The sequence below is a fragment of the Moschus berezovskii genome, chromosome 25 (genome assembly GCF_049115385.1).
Source record: "Moschus berezovskii isolate FMDL1 chromosome 25, NW_MosBer_1.0, whole genome shotgun sequence".
Classification (NCBI taxonomy): Eukaryota; Metazoa; Chordata; class Mammalia; order Artiodactyla; family Moschidae; genus Moschus; species Moschus berezovskii.
This window is the reverse complement of record NC_142484.1, coordinates 50,983,716-51,002,561: the sequence shown is the minus strand read 5'-3', so window position 1 is coordinate 51,002,561 and position 18,846 is coordinate 50,983,716. Positions and strand designations below refer to the sequence as shown.

At 45.6% G+C, this 18,846-nt stretch overlaps 1 pseudogene; it reads right to left on the bottom strand.

Moving 5' to 3' along the window:
* LOC148773947 (protocadherin Fat 3-like) overlaps window positions 1–18,846 on the bottom strand; it is a 181,347-nt pseudogene that overhangs the window by 61,517 nt on the left and 100,984 nt on the right.

Sequence of the window (18,846 nt, the reverse complement as noted above, 5' to 3'; positions counted from 1 at the left end):
TCGGGCTTCCAGCTTCTAGAAATGCTAGGCAATGGAGGTAGCTCAGTGTTTAGGACTTGTGTTCATGAGATATCTTTTGAATAAAAATAAAAAAGGTAGGATGAAAAGTTGTTCTCTCTGAGAGCAGAATACCAGCAGGAAGTCACTGTCTCCTGCAGTCTACTTTTAGAGAGAAGGTGGGCTTAAAGTGCTAAACAGACTGCTTATGGAAGACTTATTTTAATGAGGAGCAGTTCTAGCCTGATGGCCAATCCCTCTTTGACAAACGAGATGTCTCCTATCAATAGCCCTTCCCTGCTAGAACAGCACAAAGTGTTTAAAGGCAGCTGGTCATTGTGGGCAGAGAATACTCTCTTCTGAAGACAGACCTGAATTCAAATGCTGACTCCAGCACTTTACAGTGGCCTGACCTTGGGTGAGCTACTGAACCTCCCAGATCCTAACCTCCTTCACTCTAAACCAGGGGCTGGGCCACAATGGGGACAGATGTACAGAAAGCACTTGACACTTGAGAGAATCCCACTGGTGAAATTTTTATCAATGTTTATTAATCAGTTGCAGAGAAAGAATCAGGCTCTTTTTATACCAGCTGGGAGAAATACCAACAACCTCAGATATGCACATGACACCACCCTAATGGCAGAAATTGAAGAGGAACTAAAGAGCTTTTGATAAGGTGAAAGAGGACAGTGACAAACTTGGCTTAAAACTCAACATTCCAGCCATAGAAGGAACATACCTCAACACAGTAAAAGCCATATATGATAAACCCACAGCAAACATTATCCTCAATGGGGAAAAATTGAGAGCATTTCCCCTATAGTCAGGAACAAGACAAGGGTGCCCACTCTCACCACTACCATTCAACATAGTTTTGGAAGTTTTAGCCACAGCAATCAGAGAAGAAAAAGAAATAAAAGGAATCCAGATTGGAAAATAAAGAAGCAAAACTCTCACTGTTTGCAGATGACATGATCGTCTACACAGAAAACCCTAAAGACACTACCAGAAAATTACTAGAGCTAATCAATGAATATAGTAAAGTTGCAGGATATAAAGTTAATACAGAGAAATCCCTTGCATTCCTATACACTGACAATGAGAAAATAGAGAAATTAAGGAAACAATTCCATTCACCATTGCGACAAAAAGAATAAAATACTTAGGAATATGTCTACCTAAAGAAACAAAAGACCTATATATAGAAAACTATAAAACAGTGATGAAAGAAATCAAAGATGACACAAACAGATGGAGAAATATACCATGTTCATGGATTGGAAGAATCAGTATAGTGAAAATGAGTATATTACCTAAAGCAACCTATAGATTCCATGCAATCCCTATCAAGCTGCTGCTGCTGCTGCTAAGTCACTTCAGTCGTGTCTGACTCTGTGTGACCCCATAGATGGAAGCCCACCAGGCTCCCCCATCCCTGGGATTCTCCAGGCAAGAACAGTGGAGTGGGTTGCCATTTCCTTCTCCAATGTGTGAAAGTGAAAAGTGAAAGTGAAGTCACTCAGTCGTGTCCGACCCTTAGCGATCCCATGGACTGCAGCCCACCTGGCTCCTCCATCCAAGGGATTTTCCAAGCAAGAGTACTGGAGTGGCTTGCCATTGCCTTCTCCGCTATCAAGCTACCAATGGTATTTTTCACAGAACTAGAACAAATAATTTCACAATTTGTATGGAAATAAAAAAAAACACCTTGAATAGCCAAAGAAATCCTGAGAAAGAAGAATGGAACTGGAGGAATCAACCTACCTGACTTCAGACTATACTACAGAGCTACAGTCATTAAGACAGTATGGTACTGGCACAAAGACAGAAACACAGACTAATGGAACAAAATAGAAAGCCCAGAAATAAACCCATGCACCTATGGGTACCTCAGTTTTGACAAAGGAGGCAAGAATATACAGTTGGGCACAGACAGCCTATTCAATAAATGGTGCTGGGAAAACTGGACAGACGCATGTAAAAGAATGAAACTAGAACACTTTCTAACACCACACACAAAGATAAACTAAAATGGTTTAAAGACCTAAATGTAAGACCAGAAACTATAAAAATCCTAGGGGAAAACATAGGCAGAACACTCTCTGACATAAATCACAGAAAGATCCTCTATGCCCCACCTCCCAGAGTAATGGAAATAAAAGCAAAAATAAAAAAATGGGACCTAATTAAACTTAAAAGCTTTTGCACAACAAAAGAAACTATAATCAAGGTGAAAAGACAGCCTTCATAATGGGAGAAAATAATAGCAAATGAAGCAATGTACAAAGAATTAATCAAAAATATACAAGCAACTCCTGTAGCTCAATTCCAGAAAAATAAATGACCCAATCAAAAAATGGGCCAAAGAACTAAACAGATATTTCTCCAAAGAAGACATACAGATGGCTAACAAACACATGAAAAGATGCTCAACATCACTCATTATCAGAGAAATGCAAATTAAAACCACAATAAGGTACCATCTCACACTGGTTAGAATGGCTGCTATCAAAAAGTCTACAAATGATAGATGCTGGAGAGGGTGTGGAGAAAAGGGAACCCTCTTACACTGTTGGTGGGAATGCAAACTAGTACAGCCACTATGGAGAACAGTGTGGAGATTCCTCAAAAAACTGGAAATAGAACTGCCATATGACGAAGAATTGATGCTTTTGAACTGTGGTGCTGGAGAAGACTCTTGAGAGTCCCTTGGACTGCAAGGAGATCCAACCAGTTCATTCTAGAGGAGATCAATCCTGGGTGTTCATTGGAAGGAGTGATGCTAAAGCTGAAACTGCAATACTTTGGCCACCTCACGCAACGAGTTGACTCACTGGAAAAGACTCTGATGCTGGGAGGGATTGGGGGCAGGAGGAGAAGGGGACGACAGAAAATGAGATGGCTGGATGGCATCACCAACTTGATGGACATGAGTTTGAGTGAACTCCGGGAGTTGGTGATGGACAGGGAGCCCTGGCATGCTGCGATTCATGGGCCGGACACAACTGAGTGACTGAACTGAACTGAACTGAACTGATGACCCAGCAATCCCACTGCTGGGCATACACACTAAGGAAACCAGAATTGAAAGAGACACGTGTACCCCAATGTTCATCACAGAACTGTTTACAATAGGTAGGACATGGAAGCAACCTAGATGTCCACTGGGAGACGAATGGATAAGAAAGCTGTGGTACATATACACAATGGAATATTACTCAGCTATTAAAAAGAATGCATTTGAATCAATTCTAATGAGGTGGATGAAACTGGAGCCTATTATACAGAGTGAAGTAAGTCAGAAAGAAAACTAACAATATAGTATATTAATGCATATATATGGAATTTAGAAAGATGTTAATGATGACCCTGTATGCAAGACAGCAAAAGAGACACAGATGTAAAGGACAGACTTTTGGACTCTGGGAGAGGGTGACGGTGGGGTGTTTTGTGAGAATAGCACTGAAACATGTATATTATCATATGTGATTGCCAGTCCAGGTTCGATGCATGAGACAGGGTACTCAGGGCTGGTGTGCTGGGATGACCCTGAGGGATGGGATGGGGAGGGAGGTAGGAGGGGGCTTCAGGATGGGGGATACATGTACACCCATGGCTGATTCATGTCAATGTATGGCAAAAACCACTACAATATTGTAAAGTAATTAGCCCCAAATTGAAATAAATAAATAAATTTTTAAAAAACCTCAACATTAAGAAACCTAAGATCATGGCATCTGGTCCCATCACTTCATGGCAAATAGATGAGGAAACAATGGGAACAGTGAGAGACTTGATTTTCTTGGGCTCTAAAATCACTCTGCTGATAAAAGTTTGCATAGTTAAAGCTATGGTTTTTCCAGTAGTCATGTGTGGATCTGAGAGTTGGACTATAAAGAAGGTTGAGCACTGGAGAACTGATGCTTTCAGACTGTGGCTCTGAAGGAAACTCTTGAGAGTTCCTTGGACAGGAAGGAGATCAAACCAGTCAATGCTCAAGGATATCAACCCTGAATATTCATTGTAAAGACTGATGCTGAAGCTGAAACTCCAATACTTCGGCCACCAGGTGTGACGAGCCAACTCTCTGGGAAAGACTCTGATGCTGGGAAAGATTGAGGGCAGGAGTAGAAGGGGCAACAGACATGGCTGGATGGCATCACTGACTCAATGGATATGAGTTTGAGCAAACTCTGGGAGACGGTGAAGGACAAGGAAGTCTGGCATGCTGCACTCCATGGGGTCGCAAAGAGTCGGACGCGACTTAGGGACCAAACAAGAACAACAAATGATGCGATGAGTTGATATTAGGCAGAAACAAGAGTAAGCCATGACAAGGAAATCACAGCAGAGGATGGAGGCTGAGTGCAACAGCACAGGTGCCTGGCAGGCCAGGTTTGCTTACCTGAATCACAGCAGTAGCGTTAGCAGGTGTAAAGACTGGGCTGTTGTCATTCACATCGGAAATATCGATGTTGACAGTGGCAGTTGAGGACATCGCAGGCATGCCGCTGTCTACTGCCTGGATGAGCAGGGAGTATCCAGACACCTGCCAAAGCACAAAGGGCCCACAGTAAAGATCATGGTGCCTGCTTCCTTCTGGGCCCATGCAGAGGTGCTGTGGGCTTGCTATCCTCTGCTAAAGATGAGCTGTCTTTGCTTTGAGTCTTTGGACCAGGTTTCTCAACCAGGCGTTTGGAGCCAGATCATTCTTTGTTGCCAGGGGATGATCTGTGCATTGTAGGATGTTTAGCAGCACCCTGGTCTCTACCCACTAGAAGTCAATATTGCCTCTGACCATTTGTCAGAAACAAAAATGTCTCCAAATATTGCCAGATGTCCCCTGGAAGTACCTCGCCCCTGGTTAGAAGCACAGCTCTTGGCCTTTGTTTAAATCACAACAGTTGTCACCACTGATCTGTCTCATGGATCAGTTTTGATACTTCAGGAGTATCTTATGTGGCTCTATCACACAGTAACATCTTTCCATTTCTAAGCATCATGCCCATGGCATCTTTTTCCACATTTTAACTTCACTTTGAAGACATATTTTTGGTCAAAAAAGACAATGTTTAGGAACTTGGTTTCACCTTGACAGAGGAATCTGCTGGATCATTCCTTCTGACCTAGATACCTTTAGGTAGTCCTTTTGTGTCTGCTCACTTAGGGCCAATGCTGCTCATGAAATCAGGACCACAGAATCCCAATGCTGAATGTACTTTTCTGCCTTCTTGCTTTGGAAGGACAGAAATTCAAACCATTCAGAAATATACACTTTTTCTTTTTCTTTAAAACCTCCCTAAATAAGAAACCATCAATATCTATTGGCAGCAAGTTCTTTCAAAGGTTTTAATGAAAATATTCCCTGCTGCATTTCAGCCCATTTCTATTTACTCCCATTATTTAGAATGGAGAGTGCTCGCATGCTCAGTTGCTCAGCTGTGTCCAACTTTTTGCCGCCCCATGGACTATAGCAGTCCTGCGTCCTATGTAGCCCGCCAGGCTCCTCTGCGCATGGGATTTCCCAGGCAAGAATACTGGAGTGGGCTGCCGTTTCCTTCTCAGGGGATTGTCCCAACCCAGGGATCAAAATCGTGTCTCTGCAGCTCCTGCATTGACAGGTGGATTCTTTACCACTGAGCCACCTGGGAAGCCCATTTAGAATGGAGAACCACCCTACTTATACTCACAGAATCCATGCCTGATTACAGTGAAGGGACAGGGGGTTGTGGATGGGAAGGGAGCAGGCCTGAACTAGCTTACCCGTTCCCGGTCCAATTTCTTCTTAACTTTCACAAGTCCCAAGACAGGATCCACAGCAAATTCATTATCCTGATCTCCATTGACAATGGAAAAACGAATCTGTCCATTGGGCTGGCTGTCTGCATCTTCTGCTATTAGCTTCACAGGACACAAACAAAACAAAGACATGACAGGGGAGACTGAGAAGAGGTTTACTCTTAGGGTCCAGCTCTATACAAATGGGCTCTGCTCTGACAGGTTTCTGAGGTGCATTGCTCACCAGTGCCAGCAATCAGGCCCCAGGGGGAGAGATTCTGGGTCAACCTAAGAAGGAAAGCACCATTACTGGAACTGTTGTTTTATTTCTCTTCATTTCATCTGAATGCAGCCTGATGCTTCTTAGGCCTGATTTCCCTCAGGCCTTGAGCCAGTTAAGACAGACCCCAAACTAACTGATGGGTAATTCTTTCCCAATTCTGCAAAACAATGATCTCTGCCACTGAGTTGAACTTTTTGTAAACCGATGCACTTCCAAGTTAAGGAAGTCCAAGAGAACTTCCTTTCCCACACGGCTAACATGCAGACCCACTGTCTCCTGCTCCACGTTGCTGACTTGGCATTTGTACGTACAGAAATAGTCTCATATAGTTCCAGGCCCCAGGAGAAAGGGCCTGGGGGGTCTACTCGGGAGGTGTAAAGAAGGAACATCCCCAACCTGGTGCTGCAGGAGCCAGGAAGGCACCCCTCCAGCCTAGGGGTGGTGAGAGTGCTAAGGACAGGGCTCCCTGTTTCCCGACGTAACTTTCATATTTAAGAGAACCTGTGTTCTCCTAACACATGTTCTTACTGCCATTAGAAAAAAGTTCCTTCCAGAAAGAGCTCCTCTAAGAGTGGCCAATCGATCTTAAGCTTGATCCTATTTGTAGCTGCCTTACTCTGTGTGTGTGTGTGTGTGTGTGTGTGTGTGCATGTTTGGTGTGGGGGAGGTGGAAATAATTTTTTTCTGTCCTTAGACTTATCATCTAAGTTACAAACTAATAGCAGCTATTAGGAATTAATTCCACGTTCTGTTTTGTTTCCTTGAAAAACACACTCCTGGGAGGAAAGTGGTGAAAGATCGCCTACCCTTTGCTGTAAATGAACTTATCAGACCTTCTCTAACAGACAAACCAGGGAGGAGCAGCTGAAAGACTAGTGTCTGAGTAGAGTTTCTGGGGACCAAAGGGAGCCTGAAAGGAGAAAGTGTGAAGAGAATCCAGGATGGACTTTGCTCACTTTTCCACTCTCTTGAAGATCATTCATCCGAAATACCTAGACTTCCCACTGGCACCTACCAAAATGACTGAGTCCCCGACCAAGGCATCTTCACTTATGACAGCACTGTACACATCCTGGCTGAACTCGGGAGGGTTGTCATTCACGTCTGTGAGGTTGATGCCGACAGTGGTCACAGCGCTGAGGGCAGGCGTCCCCCCATCTTTCGCTTCCACCACCAGGTAAAACTTTCTGCATAATTCATAGTCCAGGGCCTCAGATACAGAAATACCCCCTTTGAAGAAAAATGGGGAGTTTTAGATTTAATTAGGAAACAAGAAACACTCTGGTCAGCAGCTCCACAATCATGGTAATATCTATGACATCATCGCCAGCCAAGACTCTGAGATATTTGGGAATTCGTTTACTTAACGCCTGCTGAAAGTACCCCAGAGTCTGATTAACGCTGTCAGTTAAAACACAGCTACCCACCAGACACAACACTGAAGAAATCGAGTCTTTGTGTATTTCTGAAACAGTGTCAGAACCCCTCAAGCAGCCAGAAATCTCTGGCATTATTCACCCTTATGGGAAGTGGGGCGGGAGCAAGCGGCCCCTGGAAAAGTCTCCCCAGGATTCCTCCAGAAGACCCAGGCAGACGGAGACTGAGCCAAGATGCATTAATATGATTCTGTGACCTCAACTCTCATCAGTTAGTGTATGTGTGCTAAGTCACTTCTGTCGTGTCCGACTCTTTATGACACTATGGACTATAACCCACCAGGCTCCTCTGTCCATGGGGTTCTCCAGGCAAGAACACTGGAGTGGGTTGCCATTTCCTCCTCCAGGGGATCTTCCCCACCCAGGGACTGAACCCATGTCTCTATGTCTCCTGCATTCACACACAGGTTCTTTACCAGTAGCACCAACTGGGAAGGACCAGTTAGTATATACTTGCGAACTTCGCCTGTCTTAAATTGAATTACTCACTAAGGTGCCTTGCTTACTTACAGTGTGCTTATCTAAAAATTTTAGGTCACAAAGAGGACAAAGAAAGTTGAGGACACTGTAACATTCTGGGAAAGGAAACACCTGGGAATCTGTAACCAAAAGAAGTGTGAGTTTAGTGCCCACAACTACAGAGAAGAGCTAACACTCATGAAAGTGAAAGTTGCTCAGTCGTGTCAGGCTCTTTACGACCCCATGGTCCATACAGTCCATGGAATTCTCCAGGCCAGAATACTGGAGTGGGTAGCCTTTCCCTTCTCCAGGGGATTTTCCCAACCAAAGTCTCCCGCATTGCGGGCAGATTCTTTACCAGCTGAGCCACAGGGGAAGCCCAAGAATACTGGAGTGGGTAGCCTATCCCTTCTCCAGTTGATCTTCCCGACCCAGGAATCGAACCAGGGTCTCCTGCACCGCAGGCAGATTCTTTACCAACTGAGCTATCAGGGAAGCCCAACACTCAAGGTACAGAGTAATTTAAGCAGATAAAACAGGTAAAAGCAGCTGGCTGGGTGGCACCCCTGCAACCAGCTCCCTGAGGTCTCTTTCCCTCCCGTCCTAGTCCTTTCTGGTGGACAGCCCAGTCCTGAGTTCTGCAGTTGGTAGCTGATCACTGTGCCATTTGCAGGAACGTTCTCAAGGGCATTTCCCTGGTGACTCATGTGGTAAAGAACCCGCCTGCAATGCGAGACCTGGGTTCCGCCCCTGAGTAGGGAAGATCTCCTGGAGAAGGGAACGGCTACCCTCTCCAGTATCCTCACCTGGAGAATCCCATGGACAGAGGAGCTTGGTGGGCTATAGTCCATGGGGTCGCAGAGTCGGACACGGCTGAACAACTAACACTTTCCCCTGGAAAACAGTCACTGAGATCAAGGTGAGTACATTACGTTCGTTCTCTTTCCAGACAGGCAGCGTCTCTAGCAGCTAAGGCTGCCCTCTACTTAAGGTGAGACGCAGAAGTCATACTCATAATAAGGGCCTCTTTCTCGCCATAATTAAGTTTTCTTAGCAATTACAACCTCTAGCGCTTTATTTTACATCCCAGTCTCGTTATCCAGAGCCATATTTAAACAGTACTTAACTGCTTCCTCATGGTATTCATATACAATGGCCATAACTAGACAAGCTAAGGCTAACACATATTTAAATGAGGAAAACCCTCATACATTTTAATTTGAAGTAATGACCTTAATAAACAGGGTTACTGCTGGGAGAAGCAGCTAGCTACTGCAATTCTTTCATTAGTTTTCACCCTCCCATTCTAAGGGCGGGGACTATATCTCCTCCAGTTTTTTCACCCTCGCGGCATAGCTGTGTTATACAGAGGTTAGAGCATGTATCCCAGAGTCAGGAAGATCTGAATTCAAATCCTGGATTCCCCACTCCCATCCCCACTTACTCTCACTGGAAGAATTATTTAACCTTCCCGAGCTGATTTTCTCATATGGAAAAAGGGGGAGATAACTATCAGGAATAAGTAAATAACAGGAGTCTGGCATATTTGCCATGCTAGATGACAGTGCTAATTATGATAGTTTCTTATTCTGGATTATCCAACAGAAAATAGACCTTTTTTACCCTCTGGATCAAGAAGCGCACATTCTTTGAGTGATAAGGGAATTATGTCCAATGGCCAGAAGGTGTGAGAGACTCACCTTTCTTACCTGTGATTAAAGGACTGCCTTGCTCATTCATGGAGGAGAGGTAAACAAATGAGAATAGCCATGAAACAGCTTGGAGAACATTAATATAAACACTATGAAAATACAAGGATGAGCATGTCTACTTTTCAAAGATCAGCTAAATTTTTTTCTGAATTACCACCTTCATGTACTCAAAGTAGCCTTAATGCATATTTACTTCCTCAGGAAAAGAAAGCCCTGGGGTTCTATTTTTGTTCTTTCGGTTTCTCTCTAGATGTCTTTTCCCCAGGGGACGCCGCATCATATCCCGAGTTTGAAAAGGGTGTGGTGAGAAATGGAAGTGCTTTGGCCAGGAAGAGTGAAAGTGAACATGTTAGTTGCTTAGTCATGTTCAACTCTTTGTGACACCATGGACCAGCCTTCTCCATTCATGGAATGTTCCAGGCAAGAATACTGGAGTGGGTTGTACCCAGGAATGAAACCCGGGTCTCCTGCATTGCAGGCAGACTCCTTACTGACTGAGCCATGAGGGAATTTCTAAGGATGCCCCCTGCTAAATTTCAGCTCTATGCTGTGGGCTCAAGGGGAAAATCCTTGGTCCCTAGGTTTGCTCCAGGATTTCTCAGAGACTGGTTCGAGATGGGGAGATAGTATTTGAAGATGGAGCCTAAGGGTTTGACTGGGTATCTCTCTTTTCTGTAGGCTTGTTGTGTTACTTGGGCTGTATGTCTCTCTGTGTGAAGTGCTCCTGGAGATTCACCTCCAGGACTTAGGCTGTGGGTCTCTGGTCACCTCCCAAGGCAGATGTTAAAGAGTGACCAGCATGGTCACCTTGAGGCCTTCTCAACTCAGCACCCAGCCGGCTGGAACGGCCACTGTATTTGATTCTAGCCCCTGGAGAGGGAAATGGCAACCCACTCCAGTATTCTTGCCTGGAGAATCCCATGGACAGAGGAGCCTGACATGGGTTGCAAAGAGTCGGACATGACTGAGCAACTTCACTTCATCCTTAGAACAGAGCATCAGAGGGCACTCTGGAGTCTGGGTGTAGGTCCTGCTAGGAGATTTGTTGGTCCACCAAGAAGGGCGATTGATTAGAGGGCTAGGAGGAGAAGCAGGGTATGGCAAAGCCTTGTATTCTAAGTAGGTTGCTGTTTACCCACCTGTCTTTGGATTGATCCTAAATTTCCCCTGCTCATTTCCAGACCGGATGAGATATGTAATTTCAGCATTTGTTCCTATATCTTTGCTGGTGGCAAAAACAGTGAGGACTTGGGTGCCAGGGGAGGTGTCCTCAGGCACCGACACCAGGTAGTCCCTCCTCTCGAACACTGGGGGGTTGTCGTTGACGTCCAGGACAGTGATGCTGATGGTGGCCAGAGAGGACAGTGCCTGGCCTGGGCTCTGGTCGGTGGCCCGCACACGGAGGGTGTAGGAGGACTGCTGCTCTCGGTCCAGCGGGCGCTCCAGGACGACGATGCCTGATGAGCTGTCCACAGAGAAGAACCCGTCGGCAGAGTCGGCCAGGGAGTACACGACCTTCCTGTTGACGCCTGCAGGAGACAGAGGGCGGGCGTGAACAGGGGCGTGGCCGGATGCTCTCCACAGAGGAAGACAGCTCTGCCGTCTAAGGGCCACACAGAGGAGCGTGGGAACTGTAGGTCGGTTCCTACAGCTTCCGTCCCACAGCAACTTCAGTTTGTAAACTATATACAACCAGACCAAATGGAAAGGAAATGTAAAGTACTCGCCACGAATATCAGAAAGAGCTGGATCTAAAGCAGAATGCCTTGCATGCATCACGCTGCTGAAAGTCTTTAACTAATGTTTTCAAATAACTGACTAGCTGTCTTGATCATGTTAGAGACTGACTTCAATTCTTTTGGCTCATGTGGTTTGCAGAAGTCACAATCTTTCTTACCTGCCTATGCCAAATAAGATGAAAATGATTTGGACAGAGGAAAGAATGATTCAAACCCTCGACCGATTTCTTTATATATTTATAATCCCCATCTGAAACTATTCTACTGAGGATTACCACATATCTCCTAATAAGCCAGGAGCCTAAAAAAAAAGAGAGAAATAGTTGAATCTTATTAATATATTAAAGAATCCCATGAATATAAAGAAAAACTCTAAGATACCAATAAGTATAAGGATCAAGATGTGCCACAGAAAGAGAAGTATAAATTAATGAACTAATTACTTTGACACATTTTTATCTAGAATCTATCACACACTATTCTAGGGGCTAAAGAGTCCCATAATGGTAAGGGTCTAACATTTCATGAAGGAAAATATTACATTCTGGTGAGCGTAAATAAGAACAAGACCAATGAATCAGTAAAATATATGGGGTGTGAGGGAGGAAAGGGAGAAAAATGAAGCCGTGAGTGGGGGATCATGAATGCTGGGGGAGAGGGAGCTTGGGAGCTGGAGGGAAGGGGGTGGTTATTTCAATACAGCGGTGGGAAGTCTGCACTTGAGTGAAGATGCGAAGGAGGGGATGAGGGGGCAGCACAGACGTGGGGAAGCAGACGGCGGGCAGGGACCCCTGGGAGCAGGGGTATTCATGAGTCTGGCTAGTATGACCGAGGAGATGCGGGAGTGGATCTGCGTAACCAGAACTGAGGAGAGACACGCAGAGGGAGAGAGACGCGGGAGGAGGGAGATGTGGGAGGAGGGAGACGCGGGAGGAGGGAGACGCGGGAGGAGGGAGAGGCGGGAGGAGGGAGACGCGGGAGGAGGGAGACGCGGGAGGAGGGCGAGGCAGGAGGAGGGGGACGTGGGAGGAGGGAGAGGCGGGGGGATGTGTGGGGGGGACACGGGAGGAGGAGGAGAGACGCAGGGGGAGGGGGGCACCGGGGGAGGGGAATGGAGGGGGAGGAGAGGGACGCAGGGGGAGGGGCACGCGGGGGGAGGGGCACGTGGGGGAGGAGCATGCGGGGGGAGGGGGAGAGAGACAGGGGAGGCGAGAGCAGGGCACTGGCAGCGTGGGGAAGATTTCATGGACGGTGGTCCCGGTGGTGAGGTGGGAGGCCTGGCGTCTCTGATGGGGCACGTGATGTGACTCAGCTATTCACAGGCGTTCAGGCGGCTGATGGTGAACAGAACAACAAGACAGAAGGCAGAAGAGACACAGGCCTCCCAAAGTCCAGAGCAGCGCTATGTATAACAGCCAGGACGCACAGGAATCCGAAGTCGGCATCAAGAGATGAATGGATAAAACAGATACAGCACATATATACAATGGAATATTCAGTTCAGTCAGTTCAGTTCAGTCGCTCAGTCGTGTCCGACTCTCCGCGACCCCATGAATCACAGCACGCCAGGCCTCCCTGTCCATCACCAACTCCCGGAGTTCACTCAAACCTATGTCCACAGAGTCGGTGATGCCATCCAGCCATCTCATTCTCTGTCTTCCCCTTCTCCTCCCGCCCCCAACCTTTCCCAGCATCAGAGTCTTTTCCAGTGAGTCACCTTGTTGCATGAGGTGGCCAAAGTATTGCAGTTTCAGCTTTAGCATCAGTCCTTCCAATGAACACCCAGGATTGATCTCCTTTAGAATGGACTGGTTGGATCTCCTTGCAGTCCAAGGGACTCTCAAGAGTCTTCTCCAGCACCACAGTTCAAAAGCATCAATTCTTCAGCGATCAGCTTTCTTCACAGTCCAACTCTCACATCCATACATGACCACGGGAAAAACCATAGCCTTGACTAGACGGACCTTTGTTGGCAAAGTAATGTCTCTGCTTTTTAATATACTATCAAGGTTGGTAATGGAATATTACTCAGCTGTAAAAGGAATGAAACTGGGTCATTTGTAGGGGTGTGGATGGACCTAGAGACTGTCATACAGAGTGAAGTGAATCAGAAAGAATAATATTGCATATTAATACATATATGTGGAATCTAGAATTATGGTAAAGATGATCTTATCTGCAATAGAGAAACAGAGATGCAGACATAGAAAACAAATGTATGGATGCTAAGGGGACAAACGGGGGTTGGGGGTGGGATAAATTGGGACTAGGATGGACATATACACACTAGTGATGCTATGTACAAAACAGATAACTAATGAGAACCTACTGGATAGCTTGGGGAACCCTACTCAGTGCTCTGTGGTAACCTGAATGGGAGGGAAATTCAAAAAAGAGGGGATATATGTATATAGTGAAGCAACTGTGCCCCAATGAAATGCAGAAACAAGCAAAAAGACAGGAAGTAGAGACCTGCTGGTGGTCCCTGCAGGAAGACAGGCAGAGACAAGGGCAGCTGGGACAGATGGTGGAGCTGGGGAGTGAGAAGCAGTCAGGTTCCAGGTGTACTCTGAACAGGCAGGAGTGAGAAGTGAGGGGCCCAAATGAATTCAGAATTCGGAGATGGGGAGAATAGATTACCTTCTCATCATGGAGCTGACAGGGCGTGGATGTAAATGTCAGAGAAGATCCCAGAATGACTCGGGTTTTCGTCTGAGCCACTGAAAAGACAGAGTTTTCATCAGCTGCCATGAAGGGCTTCCCAGGTGGCACCAGTGGTAAAGAATCCGCTTGCCAATGCAGGAGACGTGAGAGACTTGGGTTTGATCCCTGGGTTGGAAAGATTCCCCTGGAGGAGGAAATGGTAACCCACTCCAGTGTTCTTGCCTGGAGAATCCTATGGACAGAGGAGCCTGGCAGGCTACAGTCTATAGGACTGTAAAGAGTTGGACACAACTGAAGTGACTTAGCACACACACATGCCATGAAGAGGGCTGCAGGAGGACTAAAATCTGATCAAAAGATCATGGGCCCCATTGGGATAGACTGAGTGTGAGATGGGCATTTTATATTTAAGTGGAAATTCAAGTAGAAAGTTTCTTCAGGAGGCTGCAGATCAGAGGAGAGGTCCAAACTGGAGTTATATTTTGAAAGGTCATCAGCATTCAGAGAGCCAGCAGAGCCATAAATGGATGTGGTCGTAAGGGAATATAAAAAAAAAAAAAAGAAATCCAATGGCCAGTAAGCCTAGAGCAGTCCATCAAAGAAGGAAGAGATTTCGTCAGAGGGTGGTTTCCAGTTCTATGACTCAAAGAAATGTACTTCCTTATCCAAATGTCATTTTACCTTAATATATACTAAAGTTAAAACATACAAACCAGGAAATGTCCATTAACAACCAACAAATCAGTGAATGATGATTGGATTGACTTTCGATTCTGAAGATTTATTAAACTATTTTTATCCTAGGACCTCAGCACTTCAAAATGGTTTATTATTAGCCTCCAAGTTTCTATGAGTTATAGTTTATAAGCAAAATAGAACAGCTTCATGGGTGGAAAAGCATCATGTTGTCCTAAATGCTCTTAATGAAGACAGTATGACAGCTACCTGAAAATGTTTTTTGTGAATCACAGATCCTTAGAATATAAGCTCTTAGAGGGAGGGCCTACATATGTGCTGTTTTCTATTATAGCATCTCACCATGGGGACAGGCCTATGGCATTAATAAGAGTTAAACACTTTATTCCCTCAGTGTACAATTTCCCTTAAGCCAAAATTCCCAGCAAACCAATAAAATCACGTATCTGGAGGGAATGACATAAACTGCATTATGTGGCTTTAACCAAAAGGTCAACATTGAGAGTCTGCTCTTGGTTCCATTCCAGAGAGCCCATTTTTCCCAAAGTTTCATCATTTACTTTTATTTCTCTTTCAAAACCATTACCCTGTGATATATAAACACCAACCTCTGCTTTTATTGGTGCTGAGATTAAAAACAAGAAGTCATTCCTATTTTCTCGCTGCCCCTTGAGATAAGGCCCCAAAGCAAAGCTTTAGGGATGCTTTCTGGCTATTTTTAGAAGTAGCTGCAAGACTAAATTTTCCATCATACACTCCTGGGGTGAATACATGGAGGACTGCAGAGGTGATCAAGCTCACATATGAAAGACAATAACCCTGCCAGGGAGTCTGAGTGACTGTGTGTCCTGGAAGCTGCCCTGACCGATCTGATGGCCTTGGGACACCTCTCAAAGGGCACAAAGATGCATTTATGGAAACACACCAGCGGTTGACATAAATATACCACTTCCTTCCTTGTTAGTTGCTTAGTTGTGTCCGACTTTGTGCAAACCCGTGGACTGTAGCCTGCCATGCTCCACTGTCCAGGGGATTTTCCAGGGAAGAATACTGGAATGGGTTGTCATTCTCTTCTCCAGACGATCTTTCTGACCCAGGGATAGAACCCAGGTTTCCCTAATTGCAGGCAGATTCTTGACCATCTGAGCCACCAGGGAAGACCAAGAATACTGGGTGGGTTGTCATTTCTTTCTCCAGGGGATCTTCCCCACCAAGGAATCAAACCTGGGTTTCCTGCGTTATAGGTAGATTCTTTACCAACTGAGCCATGAGGGAAGCCCAAATATACCACATGGGCTGCAAATTCCCTGGGAATTTGACTCCCGGCCGCATATGGAACACCACTATCACAACAATAAGGCGTGGCAGGCTATTCACGCAGGAACTTTGATCTCATTAGACGACAAGATCACCCCCTTCAGTGACGCGCAAGCTGAGGGCTGGGCGATCCGCCCACTGCCGCAAGCATTTTTAGGTAAGCACAAGGGACAAGGTCCTTTTCCAGGAGATCTGCTTCTGGATAAGCTTCCTCTTCAGGCTTGAAGACCACGCAGGAAGAAAGCAATTTCTGACTCTGTTCTGAAAGCCACCGTGCTCTGACCTGCTGAGCTGAGAGAGGCAGGGGCTGGGTTTGTGCCCTGGAGCGCTCAGAGGCAGCAAGACCTGAAGATAAGGTGCTTCTCATGGCTGCCTGTGTCCTACACTGAGACCGAGAGCTGAAATCTAAAAATATTCCCGTGTTCCCAGCCTGCAGATTTCTCTCCCAGCCTTCGGCTCTGCACAGACACCCATGCAGGAGAGGCGGTGTTCTCTGAGCATCCAGCCCTGTGGCGGGAACCCTGCGTTTACAAGGCTGACATCAATCAGTGACGCAAAGACCACGGCTCCTCTTCGTGCAGGTTCTGTTAATTTAAAACTTGGTGACAGGGTTTTTCTGCTTTCAGTTCAGTTCAGTTCAGTCGCTCAGTCGTGTCTGACTCTTTGCGACCCCATGAATCACAGCACACCAGGCCTCCCTGTCCATCACCAACTCCCGGAGTTCACTCAAACTCATGTCCATCGAGTCGGTGATGCCATCCAGCCATCTCATTCTCTGTCGTCCCCTTCTCCTCCTGCCCCCAACCTTTCCCAGCATCAGAGATTTTTCCAGTGAGTCAACTCGTCGCATGAGGTGGCCAAAGTATTGGAGTTTCAGCTTTAGCATCAGTCCTTCCAATGAACACCCAGGATTAATCTCCTTTAGAATGGACTGGTTGGATCTCCTTGCAGTCTTAGTACAGCAGAAAACCATCCCCTGCCCGACACGTCCGTCCCCCCATACGTTGTTTCTGACGGTATCCTGGGCATGCACACCAGGAGCAGGGAGAGTTATGGTTGACCTCGCCTTTCTGTACCAGTCACACGGACATGAAAGCAGCACTGGAAAAGGTGGGAGTAGGGCACCGAAGCCACAAACCTGCTCAGAGGAGTCACTTACGATCTGGTAACTGAAGAAAAGAGCAGGGTATATTTTTGGAATGTATTAAAATTCCAATTTAGACACAATTGAAACAGATTTTAGTAGTTTCTAGCAATGAAGTCAGATGCATAATGCCAACATGCAGGCAATAATTTGGTGGAGCCCTTGAATCTCTGCTGTATTACTATGTGATGGGGGTGGTCTTTGTTAAATGAACCCATGTCCTGTCACTAAAATGGAAACTTTCTATCTAAGGGCATTTGATAAATGCCATCCTTCAAATCTCGATCCTTTCCCTATGTACCCGGCAGAAAATCTGAACCTGAGCAGAAGACTCGCTTGCTAATTGGCCTTCTGCTCTCACTGCATGTCACGACATGTTATATTAAGGTATAACATTAACCTATCGTTTTGCATCTGTGTTTTTCAGTATGTAATTCTCTTCTCCAATTTGCACCTAATTTAATGAGGATGGAGCTATTTAGCTTCTTAAGATGCTGAAGCGCAAGACTACCAACTATGATTTTCATTGCATGTGAAGTTTCTGCACGTTAACTATGGCAAATGGAGCAGGCAGGCCTTCAGAGGATTAAAATCAAGTAAAAAGAGAATGACTAAAATCCCGATCTGTGCAAGGAAGTAATAGGTAGTGGCATTTTGTGGAGTGGGCTGGGAGGAAAGAAGTACCACATACAAGTTCCCAGGAGGGAAGGCTGTGAAATCCTGGGGAGGGTGGGTTGCCAAGGGCTTCTATATTCACTTCCTTTGAAGGTTTCTAAGTGGAGGTTAGGTTCCTCTCATTTGGGCCAAATGGAAATGGATTATTTGGATGGGGGGCATGGATTGTATGGGGAAGGAAATGGCAACCCACTCCAGTATTCTTGCCTGGAAAATTCCATGGACAGAGGAAACTGGCAGGCTGCATGCAGTCCATGGGGTCACAAAAGAGTCGTTTATGAGTTAGTGACTAAACAATAAACAAATGGACAGTATATAAAAGTCAAAGTTTAAAATGAGAGCAATGTGGTCCAATCCTGAAAGACAGGAGACCTTGCTTGTAACACAAATACACTTGTGTAGCTTAACCTTGTTGGGTCTCAGGTGTCTTCATTTTTAAAATGATAGAACCTAGGTCCATTGAGATCTAAAATGATCTTCCAGCACTATTTTTTTATTTGCAAATTAAATTGGTGTTGGTTTCATTTCTGTTTTCAAAGGGCTCATCCTCTCAACTGGCCATTAAATCGCTGGACCTCGGCATTCCTGGGCAGAGTTAGCAAAGGAAAACTCCATGATTAAACCTGATGATGACGAGCTACTGGAATCTTCTGGATGGAATGAAAACGTAACACAGCAGATTCATGCCATTTAGTTACGTGTTGAGTGTTCACACATATACTTTACAGCAAGGCTTTTACATCTCAGCGAGAAATAACGTCCACTGCCAGGATCATCTGCAAGGATCTCACGAATAACTCAGCTGGATAGTTGAGATTGTTAAAGGTGTTAGAATCAGCACCAAAACCAAACGGCCAGAGCAATCAACACAGCAAGATTGCTGAGATAGTTTTAATCTGGTCTTTAAAAAACATTGTCTCCTCTCCTTGTGAGAGCAAGCTCC